Source organism: Cibotium barometz, chromosome 13 (assembly GCF_041138505.1).
Source record: "Cibotium barometz isolate CiBa-2024 chromosome 13, ASM4113850v1, whole genome shotgun sequence".
In the NCBI taxonomy this organism is placed as follows: domain Eukaryota; kingdom Viridiplantae; phylum Streptophyta; class Polypodiopsida; order Cyatheales; family Cibotiaceae; genus Cibotium; species Cibotium barometz.
In genome coordinates this window covers 19,501,492-19,516,391 of record NC_141058.1, presented here as the reverse complement: position 1 = coordinate 19,516,391, position 14,900 = coordinate 19,501,492, and positions in this window count along the sequence as shown.

Below are 14,900 nucleotides of genomic sequence, written 5' to 3'. Positions count from 1 at the left end.
AGCATGCCATAGTTTTGCATCTGAAACTGCCTTTTCATCAGAAACTGCATTTGCTGAATCTTCCACACACTTGTCATAAGAATTGAGCCTATACAGCCCACGAAACAAGGTGCCAGATGCAATAATCGTATCACTAGAAGTTAAATCATGAACAGTACATTTGTCATCCACAAATTTGACTACAAGTCCAAGTCTAGCAGGTGCAGAGACGGACAATAGATTCTTCTTTATCCCTGGCACATACAAAGCATCTGAAAGTATGAAAGCACTGCCATTTGCAACAGTAAGCATAATTTTACCAACACCCTTCTCACTGGGTAAGAAGCATTATTGACACATGTGACAGTATTCCCATTAGGGACAGCCTCAAGACAAGTGAACATATCACGATGCGAGGTAATGTGCTTTAGCACCACTATCAGAATACCATACATCAGAGTCAATAGAAACTACCAAACATGCATCATGTACAGATGGGTCATATTGGCAATACACGCTAAACGCCCATTCTGTATCCTGCACAACATTTGTAGAATCTGCATTTGTAGAAGCATCCGCTATTGTGGCTACATTTGACTCTTTCTTCTTTGCCTCTTTAGCCTTTAGCTTGGGGCAATTCTTAATGACATGATCAGTTGCCTTACAATAATTGCACCTGATCTTTTTCTTGCCTTTATCAAGAGCCTTCTCAGACCTATTATTGCTACCTGTGGAAGGAGAAGAAGTTGCAGACCTACTAATAGGAGAAGAAACAGTGGAAGGGACTACCTTACCACTTCTTCTATGCTGGGCAGCAAAATAAATGCCTGATCAACTGCATGCTGCCTAGCCCTATTTTGCCTAGACTGCGCTTCTTGCAAGAGCTTGTTGACTAAAGTATCATACTTGACAACATCAAGTCTGTCCTCAGTAAACAAGTCTCCACGTGGAAGCAAAAGTCTGATATGACTCAGGTAAAGCATCAAGAACAGTCTGCACAAGAGTGATCAAGAATAATCTCACCTGCAGAAATCAACTGTTCCTTGAGATCTTTATTCTCAGCAAGAAAAACATTCATGTCATCATCTTCCTGCATAATCTTCGATTCTAGCTCTTTACACAGGTAAGAGATTTTTGCCTCGTTACGACCTGCATACAAACAAGCTAGAATATCCCAAGCCTGTTTTGCTTCTTTAGCTGAACGAATATGTGGAGTGATGTTACGTTTGACAGAAAGTGCAATCAAGGCATGAGGCTGCGCATCTTTACCATCCCAACGAGCTTGTTCAGCAGTGGGTAAAACAGCAGCAACAGTAGAGCTACTAGAACCTGCAACATCCTCAACAGATCCTACATCCATAGAACCTAGATGTACATCCATACCCTGCACAATGTTTCACACTCCTTTTGCAACCAAAACATGCCCAAAGTGGGTAGTTGCTGTCTCCATCCAATTTGTCATCAGTAGACAACATGCGAAATACATCATTGTTGTTATCAGCCATGGCCACTGACTGAAATGATGCAAAAGCTACCTGTAATGAAGCAAAGACTAAATAGAAAACAACTCGTGCTATGTAGCACGGTCCACAATAGAATACGTATGCCTGTTTGGAAAAAAACTGCACTGTCAAAATTTCTGCACAAAATGACGAGAACACCTGTACAGAATTTGTAATGCAAAAACGGAGCCCGAAACGACCTCAGATGTAATTTCTGAGAACGTGAAGCCCTCCAGCCTATCTGCAGAGTATAGGGACTTGCAAGCGCTTGTGAAAGCTCACCTCAATCGGAGAACGTGAGTCGGAGGGTGCTAGCGGTGTAGCCCTGGGAGCTAATGCCTGCTTTGATACCAATTGTTGGAATTAGGGTTACAGGAAAGCACACAAAGCTTGGAGAAGAAGAAGCAAGAATGCACACAACACACAGTGTATTAGATTGTGTCAATGTACAAAGATAAGTTAGCCCTAGAATAATGGGCGTATATACAAGCCGGGGGAAAAAGTGCCCCGGCGGTCCTAAGTGTATGCACACACGTCACTGCCTATATATATGGCAACACTCACCACCTCTATGCCCAAGAAATATCGCAGCTCACCCAAATCCTTCATCTCAAACTTCTGCTTCAAAAGCATCCTGACATCATATATGTTTACATCACTATCACCAGTGATAATCAAGTCATCCACATCGATGACTAATAGCATGATCCCTCTATTTGTCTTTTTCACATGTAGTGAAAAAATTGCATTGGATATGATCTAAAATTCAATGGTAACAATATACTCCCCGATCTTGTTTGACCATACTCTAGGTGCCTACTTCAAGTCATACAAGGCTTTGCATAACCTACACACAAAATCTAGATGTGCATCACTCTCATAACCTAGTGGCTACATCATGTACACCATGCTCTAGGTGCCTCCTTCAAGTCATACACTTTCTTTATCCTAGATGTGTAATGACATTGATGGAAATAAACTTTTCATATTGTTTACTCTTAATAATAAAGTGGAAATTGATTAGATTAGAATGATTTAAATCATCTTGGATAATTTCTAATAAATTTTGGAGTGAAAATTTTAAAAAATAATCAGTCATACAAAGGAGGTTATGGCAAAATTTTCTTAAATTTGGTGAAGTAAGTTTTATCTTTTTATTATTCAAAAAGAGTAATCCCCACTGCTTGTGTATTCTAAAAGTGTTATTTTTATTCTATGCATAGAAAAATGCATATTAGAAATATTTTTATTATAAAAGTGTTATTTTTATACTAGGCATACAAAAATGCATATTAGAAATATTTTTATCATAAAAGTGTTATTTTCATTAGAATTGATTTCTATGCATAGAAAGATGCATATTGGAAATATTTTGATTATAAAAGTGTTACTTTCATCAAAATTGATTGAAAGAAGACCCCCAGAGCGTTCGTGTGTTACAAATATTGGGTCTCCTTCGGAGAATGGAGTGGTTGAGCAAAAGAATACTGTGGTGGAGATGGGGAAGACGATGTTGGAGCATCCCAACCTTCCTCGTCCACTTGGGGAGAGGTTGTGGTTATGATTGTCCATATCCTCAAGTTTCAACCGATCTCCGATGATTGCAGTGCCTAAGGTGGACTCCATTTGAGGATTTTTTTGGCAAGAACGAGATGTGTCTCATTTTCGTGTTTTTGGAAGTGATGCCTATGTTCACACTTAGAAGAAGCAGAGGGGGAACCTTGACTCCAAGTCCCAGAAGCTTGTTTTTGTGGGATATATTTTTCTTTCCAAAGACTATAGGTTATATGACTCGGAGGTGAATGAGGTTGTTGTAGTAGAGGAGTTGTCTTTGATGAGCATGTTCCAGCTTCCACTGTTGAGGAGCCACCTGGCTTCTTGGAGAGCCAAATGAGTATGAGGATGAGTCCCGGGCTATTGTTCCAGCTCGCCAGCCTTAGTGAGTAGGATGTTGGGGTAAAGGCATTATGCCCACCCTTATAGTGTGTACAAGCCCATAAGTTATAGTACATAGTACACAGTACACTTAGTACTTTTAATGTACTAAGTGCACACTGTGTACTAGTGCAATATACATGTGTGATAGGGGAGTCACACACTCATTTTTCTCATAAGTTGACTTACAACACAACTCTCTCTCTCTCTCCTTTCTCTGTGTGTATGTCTCCCACATGAAACCCTAACAATTCTCCCATTCAACTGGTATCAGAGCTTTGGCTACAGGAGATCCCTGTGGTAGAGAGTGATCTCAGAACCTAGTGGCTACATCATGTACACTTCTTCTTGCAAATCACCATGCAAGAAAGCATTATTTACATCCATTTGATGTAAAGACCAACCCTTCGTTTGCAGCCATAGCAATGATAGCTCTTACGGTTGCCATTCTTGCAACCGAGCTGAATGTCTCCTCATAGTCTATAGATAAGTCTACGCATATCCCTTGGCAACCAATCTTGCCTTGTACCTGCTCACTGAACCATCAGCATTGTGCTTGACTTTATACACCCAATACATCCAATTGCCTTCTTTTCCTTAGGCAAAGGCATTAACTCCCATGTTGCATTTGCATCCAATGCCACCATCTCCTCATCCATGGCATCTTCCCATTTCTTATTTCCAATTACCTACTCAAAGCAAGTGGGCTCAACCTCCTATATTGCTTTTACCATGTAAGCATAATGATGCTCAGAGCCACTAGAGGCACCATCCACATATGAGTGACCTGCTGACAGATCAGGCACAAAATTTTGATCTACCTTTTCCTTCCCTTTCCGTGATACATGTGTACTTACATCATTCTTCAACCTACCTGACCATGGGCTAACATTGGATCCACTGCTCGAGGACTCCCTAGGTCCACTCAGCACCTGTGATTGTTGCTCTACATGTGATGCAACATCAGCACTTCTTACATCTGCATCTTTTGTTGCCTTCACCACTGGTGCATACCAGCTACTCATCTCATCGAAGACATCTCTGCTTACATCTCACGTGGTAGGATTATAGCATCTATAACCTTTTTGTTCCATAGCATAACCAATGAAGATGCATTTCTCTGCCTTTGGATCCAACATTGTTCTCACTTCATCAGGAACATGTACATATGCAATACACCCAAACACTTTCAAGTGAGACACATCCGGTCTTATGCCTGTAAACTTCTATTCAGGAGTTATACCATGAACACCTGCACTAGGTGTCATGTTCATAATGTACACAGCGGTTGCTACTGCTTCTGCCCAAAAGTAATGTGGCATATTCTTTTCAACCCCATTAAGGCACGTGCCCACCTCTGCAATGTGCCTGCTTTTCCTTTCTACAACACCATTCTATTAGCAGAGTGTACTTGCTTTCTCAGGAAATCGCTGAACTCATTGGAGAAATATTCTCCCCCACCATCTGGTCTTAGGCATTTTATTTACATGCTTTTTTCCTTCTCGACCAAGGCTTTAAATCTCTGAAAGTGAGCAAACACCTCACTTTTCTCCTTCATGAAATAAACCCACATTTTCCTAGTGTGGTCATCAATGAATGTAACATAGTACTACCTGCAACTTGCAATTGTTGCAATCTTGGTCGGTCCCCATACATCTGAACGTATGACATCCAATGGCCTTGCACTGACATGCTTTTCATGTGGGAAAGCATGTTTGGCCTGCTTACCAAGTTGGCATGTGTCACATACCTTATGCATACCGTCAACCTTAAACTTTGGCAAACCTGCAACAATATTTTGGGCCTACATAGACTTCAGTCATTGTACATTCACATGACCAATGCGCTTGTGCCATATGTCAATATCTGCAATGACACCTGTTCCATGCGCAAACATGGCTACCTTTATCTCAGGCATGTTTACATCCAAAGTAAACATCCTGCCATTTTTGTCACCCTTTGCAACCAAGTGACACTTATTTTTGAAGTCTTCCATAAAACATCCTTGAGGATTAAACCTCACTTGCAGACCCTGCTCAAACATCTGTCCCATAGAAACCAGGTTCTTTGTAATATTCGGAACATGAAGTACATCAACCAAGTACTTCATTTTGCCATCCTCTATAGACAATGGCACTTTACCAACATGCACAATGGGATGCGTAGTATCATCACCTATTTCTACATAACCTGGTTTTTCCATTTTCTACATATCTCTAAACCACTTAGCATGACTGATCATGTGGTTAGAGGCGCCAGAATCCATATACCATATATCTTGAGATCCTAACACATCCCCTGTATTATGGAACTAAGCATGTGCTACATCATAAACACCTGCTCACTTCTGTCATCACCTCCATGTTTGCTAGATGATGCATAGTTGCCTTGCTGCAACTTCCCACTTTTAATGTCATTCTGCTTTTTGTAGCAGTCCTTTGCAATGTCTCCTGATTTCTTTGCCAACCACCTCAGCCTCTTTGGCTTCCCTTGCCTCTAGACTGGCCTCTTCCACCTGTGTATGATTGCTGATGTGAATCATTGGGACTTCTATTGTCCAGAATTCTTATTTCCTTGTCGGACACCACCTTGGTCTCGACCACGGCCTCAACCTCTGCCTCTACTTGAATTAGAGTAGAAGTCCTGTTATTACGATGTGTTCTTGCTTTGTGAAGAAGGATCCTCACCTAAAGCCTTTTCTTCTATGATCAGTATAGATATCAAGTCTCGAAAGTTGCGAATATTCTCCCTAACTCCAATGGAGGTCTTAAATGGCTTGTACTCTTTTCCGAGCCCATTCAGATAGACACTCACCAAATCATTATCCTTCACTGATACATTGATAGACCCAAGGGATTCAACAATGCCCTTGATCTTTAAGTCATATTCATTGATGGACATGCTTTTCTTTTCCACAGTATGCAACTCTTGCATTAACTCTGCAACTTCCTTGCCTTTGTGTTAGTCTGGAACATATGAACCAGATTTTGCCATGCAAATGCTGGAGTGTTTGCATCCTGTATATGTCCTATCATAGTGTCTATAACACTGATTGAAAGCCAATACATGAATTTTCTTGCACCTTGATTCCAATCCTTGAATGCCTTTATATTTGCAGGAGTGGCATTCTCCTCAGATAACTCTAGAGGCTCCTCATTGTCTCCTTCTACATAATCCCAAAATCCTTAACCCATTAGGAAATTGGTCATTCTAAACTTCCAAGCATGCAGCTTCTCACTAACAATTTGATTAATTCCGTTAGACATGTTTTCCTGCAGCAATCAAATAACCTACAAATAGGCAACTTCTGTTTGCAACATGGAATACAACAGTATCTCCTGCTGTGCAGTGGTACTTTAGCATAGCCTGTGTGTCACCAAATGTGACCAGAGTACATGTACATACACCTAGTATCAACAATACATGTGCAAACCCTATCTGCACTTCCAAAATGTACTGTTGCACTGCAAACCAGATTTTGAGTAGAAACAGTTCTCTACCAAAACTTCAAGAAAACTATCGAAAATACCCTGCAGTGACAAAACGGGGCCCGTAACGCGCTTGAAACACGAATTTGGCCAAAAAATAATGTCTAATAAGACGGTATAAATGCCATGTAGCTCCTCTCCCACAAAGACAGCTCCTCAATCGGAGATGTGTAGCTCCCAGAGCTACTGAGGTGGTGTTATACCTAAACCAAGAAGGGGAAAGAGCTGATGGTGCTCTTACTTGTGTAGTAGTACCGCTTCCTTCCTTGCTTGTTCTTGTCTCCTTAGCTCTCACATGAACCAGGATCTGATACCATAAAGAGAATGTGGGGGAGAGGGAGAGCTTCAAACCCTAGTAAGCAAACACACACACACACACAAGAGAGAGATGGATAGCTGAATTTTCTTCTATCTTCTTCTTCTCTACTCAACCAACATAACATAAAGATATGAGTACACACTATATGGGTTAGTACTCAACTACTACAACATACAAGGGTCGGTCCATAACGTGAACCCGACTAAATGAGCTAGTGCTATAACTATGCCAGTCTTTAGTAATCCAATATGGCTGTCACACAACCTGTCATCCCACTGGCCGCATATCATCCATAATATTACAAACCATGCTAGGGTGTAGATGCGGAAGCTATCACCCAGACGAGTCATCAATGTCCGTCGTCGTAGCACTAGTTGAGCTCAATATCTCAACACTTAACACATATATGGAGTTGAAAAAAAAATAGTTGAGCTCAATATCTCAACACTTATCACATATATGGAGTTGAAAAAAAATAGAGCTGCAAAGAATAAATCAAAAATACTATTTTTCAATAGTCATGACCTAGGTGGAACTTACCAAGTAGCACTAAATGTTTGTATATCTTATTAAAACCCAATCAAATAATTTTTACACATGCTAAAAATCCCATGAAAAATGTATCAACATGTACACAATGTATGTATTTAGTTAAAATGATGATAGAATCAAAGCTGACAACATTTTTTGGCTCTCTAGAGCATGCTGCTGAATATTTCAGCCACTTTTGTGGCTTTTTATTATTTTTTAGTAAAGTCTTAGTTTTAAATTTTCACTTTTTGAGGTAAAACAAAATTTCCATATGGCGTACTTTGTTAGGGGAGCTCATCTATGTGCCACCTGCTAAGTTTTGATATGGTTACCTATTCCTACTTTTGATAACCTAAATGAGACCTTGAGCCACACTTTTGTGGCTATAGCCACTTTAGTGGGGCTCAATTACAAGACTAATGTTAACTCAGAGCACATGGTGGGTGGAGAATCATCAATTGTAATCAACGTTTGCAAGTAGTGATATTTTTTATCATCCACTTCTTTCTACAATTCAGTGCTTTTGTATTGTGTTGACCCTGCTTTCGTAATTGTGTTTTCTTATAGGTTCAAGATGAGCTTTAAAGGGGGGATATGATGAGGATCAATGAAAAAATTAGGGGTGAAATTTAGCCTAAAGGCTAATTTTCAAGGGTCTTCCAAAAGTCCTAGGCTATTTTAGACTCCAAAAAATGGTTTCTTTTTTAATATATTAGCTCAAGGTAGCATTTTGGGTAAATTTTAGAGGAAAATTTGATAAATTTACACTAAAAGTAAGGACATATCCTAAAAATTTTCAAACATTTGCCAAAGTTCCCTATACGAACTCTACCTTCTATCAAAGAAAGATTCACCAACCCATCTCTACTTTAACCATAGGATATGCTCCTTATTTTTTACCTTGATATGATGTGGCACTAATTAAGATTTTTTTAAAAATTATTTTTCTTCTATTCTACTTTCTATCCACCATCCATCTCTAAGGGAATGCTTTCTTGTGCATTATCCCTTAAATGATGTTTCTCTCCTTCGACTCTCTACCAACCATTTATCTCTAAGCGATAATGCTTTCTTGTGCATTATCCCTTCTTGTGCTGCATTAATGTAAAGTCCAATTTGATATTTCTCTCCATTTAGACTCATTCTTGCAAGCAAACAACCCCATTCTTCAATCTCTACACTTCCCCACATCAATTTTCCAAATTATACCCAAAGGGGATATCACATAACTCACTCCAGTTACTTCGACACTTCACTCCACCTATGTTTTTTTTCAATAGACATATTGAGTTGTTAGCACATTCAAGTGGCTATAAAATTTAAATAGGATTTATGTTATTGATAAAGTGATGTCAAAACATACTAAATGTTGAGAAATATGTTATATAATATAGAGTCTTCTATAATTGAGAGGGAAACAACTAAAATTTAAGCCTTTTACCAAATAAAAAATAAGTAAAACTCTTGCACACCATTCCAAAAACTATATCTACTTCATAATTAAACTCTTGCACACCATTCCAAAAACTATATCTACTTCATAATTTTCAAACACAACTTTGTACAATTCAAAGCCTATCCTATGTATGGATTATTTTAAGCTTGTCCTATGTAATAAGAATACCTTTAGCTCCTATGTGTATTAATGACAACATTTAAGAAAAAACCTACATGGTTTTTATTTATTTAAAACCTTCAATACTTAATAAACAAAAACACATCAAAGAACATCATCCTCTAAAAAATCTAAGAGCATAAAGACACCCTTGTATTTGCAATAAAGACTCGATACATATCCCTTCTTTTAAACATATATTTATGATTTCAAATAGGATTATAGATTGGACATTCAATTACTTATAATTTGATTGTGATAAATTGAAATATGATGACATTATAAATATGTGCCTTTCTTGTTTTTTGGATTTTTTGAGGACCATTGGCTTCATTCCTTATTATGGAATAAATGATTTCCATCTACCTTATTATTATGGTAACAATAGAAGTCTAATCTTGCATTAAAGTTTTTAATGAAGAGGTTATATGCATTTGATGACAATGTTAATAACCATATGAACAATGTTATATGAGGATGACGAAGGCATCACCTGCATACGAATATATTATTGAGCTTATACTTTCTAACATGAAATCAAGGATTTAAAAAAACACTTTATTGGCTCAGAAAAGTCAACCTTACAAATGCACCACCATATCTACTTGGATACATAATTCTAGCATAACTCTATACATTTGGGCAAGGTAATTTATAAGATCCAAAGTCTTATATTAGTTTAGCTTATAGCATAACTCTATACATTTGGGCAAGGTAATTTATAAGATACAAAGTCTTATATTAGTGAGCTTAAACTTTCTAACATGAAATCAAGGATATAAACAACTGTTTTATTGGCTCATAAAAAACAACCTTTCAAATGCACCACCCTATCTACTTGGATACATAACTCTAGCATAACTCTATACATTTGGGCAAGGTAATTTGTAAGATCCAAAGTCTTTATTTTGAAAAAATCACATTATAATTTAATAAAATTTAATAAAAAAATTAACCATACCATCTGGCAAAGCTTCATTATTCACAATCCTATACTTCTAAGGAATAATAGAGACAGTGAATCTTTCTTGTTCATAATTTTTAACTACTAAGCTAAACTAATAAATGACACTATATCTAATTTCTTATCATGAATATATGCTTTATTAACCATCAATAAGCCCCACCCATAGTTTTAGACTAAAAGAAGAGACGGACGCGTGGAGAGAAGCTGCCACCACGATAAGAAGACTGAAGACAAGAGAAGATGTGAGGCTCCAAAGAGTGAGGAGCCATGTGAAAATCTCTGAGAGGGAGAGAGAGAGGGACCCCACAACCCAATGTAACCTATCCCAACAAAGTAAAACCACCTCTCAGCCACCACCACCGATGATGTAGGCCACGTGGTAGATGTATGTGTGAGCACTTTAGTCAAGGTCGTGGGCACTTATAGTAAGCCTTGGACACATAGAGAGAGAGAGTGTCAAGGACTATGAGTTTAGGGACTTGAGGCACTGGTCGCGGGCTATCAAGTAAGAGAGAAACTTGGTACAGGGTCCAAGTGTGCTAAGTTAACTTGAGGGGAGGTGTGCTAGGCACTGGTCACGGACTATCAAGTAAGAGGGAAACTTGGTATAGGGTCCAGGTGTGCTAGGAGTATTCACCTGAGGGGAGGTGTTGAAATATACAAGTGAATAGGGTGTGTGCGGGAACAAGCCCTTGGTTAGAGGCTGTAAAAGAGAATCTGTAAATGTGAGAGAACCTATGAAAAGGTGAGAAGAATCTACTGGGAGAGAATAAAGGGTAGCATGAGAAGATTTAGGAAGTTTGGAGATATTCTGGGAGAGGTGGAGAGAATCAAGCAAAAGAGGTGGAGTGAATCAAGGAGAAATCAGTGGGATTAGATGCTTGGATGTAAACTCTATAAATTGAGGCATTGGCCTAATGAAAATTTGCTGGTTTTTGATTATCCATGCCTACATTAAGCTATTTGTTAATTACTCACTAATAACGTCTTAATTATCATCTAATCACTTTGTTAATGATATTGATTCTAGCATTTGATCCACCATAGCTCATCACATTACTGTAATTTTAACAAATTGATCCTATACCATCCACATAATTTCATCATTAGTGAATTGCTCCATCTTGTACTCATATCTCACTTAGATTAGAGTGCAACACATATAACCCATAAAATGGGGTAGTGTTAGCCCTATTTTTCAAGTCCTCAATGATGGGTTTCACGTGATATGTAAGATCCCCAAGTTGTAGTTTGTTGTTGATATTTCAAGCTAAACCTTGTATGTCCAAGTACAAATGTGGCTAGCCCAATGCCATTTAACCTTTAGGCGAGACCCTTTCAAATAAAAACCTTGACAATCATTGGCCTTTTGGAGCTCTAAGATTATTATGTCAAAAGTGCTCATGTAGGATATCAAGGGAAATGTCAAACAATTTTCAAAAATGTTGGAGTCAATATACTCAAGATTTATGGAGTTAACTATTTTAAGAAGGAAAGATGGCATGAAAATTTCTAGAGAGCCTATTTTGAGACCTCAAAAATATCTCCCCTAAGGTTATAGCAACAACTAAGAGCCAACTAGGTCGCCAACCCTTATTAGAAAATACGGGGCTTGAAATCAAATGAGTTTGAAAACTCACCTTTTGGTGCATAAGTTTTAAGTTTATAGTACTATAGAAATTGAGTAGCTAAGGTGCATCACCCCATATGAAGCTTTTCATGGACTCAATCCTCAGGTAGTACACCATCTCAAAATATTTGGTTGTTTATCTTTTTCTCATATTCTAGATGCACATAGGAAGAATCTTGATGCTAAGTCAAGAAAGTGTATGTTTGTTGGTATAGTAGTGAGCATAAGGCTTACAAACACTATGATCCAATCAAGAAGGAGACATTTTTATCAAGGGATGTAATATTTGATGAGCTTGCTAGTTGGACATCAGCTCATCCATTAGATGTAGACTCCCCTTCTTCATTAACTACTCTCAAAGGATAGATAGCACCTTTGGAAGACTACATTGAAGGATTGGAGGAAGAATATTATGCCCACCAATCAAGAAGGAGACATTTGTGTCAAGGGATGTGATATTTGATGAGCTTGCTAGTAGTTGGACATCAACTCATCCATTAAATGTAGACACCCCTTCTTTATCAACTACTCTCAAAGGACAGATAGTACCTTTGGAAGACTCTATTTAAGAATTGGAGGAAGAAGATGATGCCCACCAAGTAGCCCTCAAGAGGTCTACTAGAGTTAGAAAGCAGCCCCAAAGCTTAACATATCACAAAGGTAACAATTCAAACTTTGAACAAACTAATTATGCTCTCTTAACATCACTGATGCAGCATGATGACCCCTCTTCTATGAGGATGCATGTGATAAGAAAGAATGGACAAATGTAATGGACAAAGAGATGATCACACTTGGGATTTGTGTCAGCTTCCACCTAACAAGAAATCCCTAGGCTATAAATGGATCTACAAGCTGAAGTAGAACATGGAAGGAAAGATAGATAGGTACAAAGAAAGACTTGTGGCTAAAGGTTTTAGTCAAAAACAAGGGGTTGATTAGAAGAGACCTTTGCACCACTAGTAGCTAAGATGAATTCCAGTAGGTCAGTCTTTTCTCTAGCGTCTCTTTACAAGTGGAAATTGTGGCAAATTGATGTCAACAATGCCTTCCTCAATGGCCAACTTGAGGAAGAAGTCTACATGCAAGCAGCCTATAGGCTATGTCAAAGCAAGAACAACGAATCTTGTTTGCAAGCTGCAGAGGAGCTTGTATGGTTTAAAACAAGCTGCAGAGGAGCTTGTATGATTTAAAACAAGCTCTAAGAGCTTGGTATGACAGAATTTTGAGCATCTCAAAGCTCAAGGTTTCCAGAAGAGTAATGCATATTATACTCTCTACTACATGGTGAAAGGGAAGGACATTGTTCTTGTTCTTTTGTATGTTGATGATCTGATTTTGAAAGGCAGCAACAAAGTCATGGTTGCAGCTATCAAATCCAAACTCTTAACTGAGTTTGAGATGAAAGACCTTGGATCTTAACAAGTGGTATCTTCATCTCTTAGCAAAAGCTCCTGCAGATGATTCTCAAGAAGTTTGGTATGGAGACTTGCAATCTGACAAAGGATGAAACAGGTCATCCTTCTGATACTACTTTGTACAAGAAACTCATTGGTTCTCTCATTTACTTGAGGCCTGACCTTTGTTTTACAGTAAATACTCTTGCTTAGTTTATGTAGAACCCTAAATTATCTCATTGGATTACAGCCAAAAGAGTTCTTAGATACTTGAAAGAGGCACTCAACACTGATGCACCTTATATTCAGGTGACACACTAAGTCTGCATGGGTTTAGTGATTTTTACTATGTAGGGTGAAAGCATGATAAGGTGGAGTGAAAACCTGTTCCTAAACAATGGTTTACGGTTGGTTTGTGAAACACTTTTATGCAAAGTTAGAGAATGAAAACATGGTTGTTTAATCTTGTTTCACTAGATAAAATTCACTAGATAAATTGCTAAATACATCTTATGATCATATTAAATCCGCTAATATTGGTTGTCTTCAAGTGTGGTAGCAACCCATGCAACTGGTAGCAAGTGTACCACCTTATCATGCTTTCATCCCCTGTAACCTATTTGATGGACAGAAGAAGCATCAGTGGAAATGCATTCTTTCTTGGTGTAGGAGCCATTTCATGGTGTTCTAAGAAGCAGAATACAATCAATCTTTCATCCACATAGAGGATAAATACAAATCCTTAACCACCTCAGCCATGGCTACAAAGATGGTTGTAGGAACTTGGCCTTTATATGGAGTTGATGGTCCTACTCTACTTATTATGGGTGAAGCTTTCTTTTTTTGTAACAACTTTGTAATGGCTTCTTGCAAATGGGTAGTAATTGGATGGATGTAAGGAGTGCAAGGGATTATTCCCGGATGGATGTTTTCGGAGCTCAAGGGTTCATGAGTTGAGTTGATGCTAGTGTATTGTACACTTGAGTCTAAGCTAATATTCAAGAATATCTTATGGGTTGGTCTCTATCTTATCTCAATTCTATGCTGCATAGCTCTATCTATTCCGTGTCACATGCCTATCTGTACGTCAACTCCTATCCATAATCATGAAGGATCTAGGAGCTAACCTATGTGTTATCATGATTAACTCCCCTAAGCATGAGCAGACTAGTAGCTCAACACTGTGTGTTGGCTTATCACATTGGGCACAATTGAGATAGTTGTTGCTCTCTATTAGGAGCCAACTAGGTGGTCCAGAACCACTGAAGTGCTGTGTCTTGACCGGACATCGACACTTTTAGCGATCCTATTGGGGAATGGTATGCCAGATAGGGGAGTTAGAAGGTAGAGGTTAGTTTGGCATAGGAATCTTGAATTAGGTCATTCATCATGAGTAAGTTTAACTAGGAGCAAAGAAGGAAAAGGAGGAGGGCTCAAAGGAGAGTAGCCCTAGAAAAGTGGAAAGCTCAAAGCGCTTTGAAAGGACTCAAGAACTAGCCACACCTTGGGATAGGGTAACAAGAGGGTGTTTGAATTT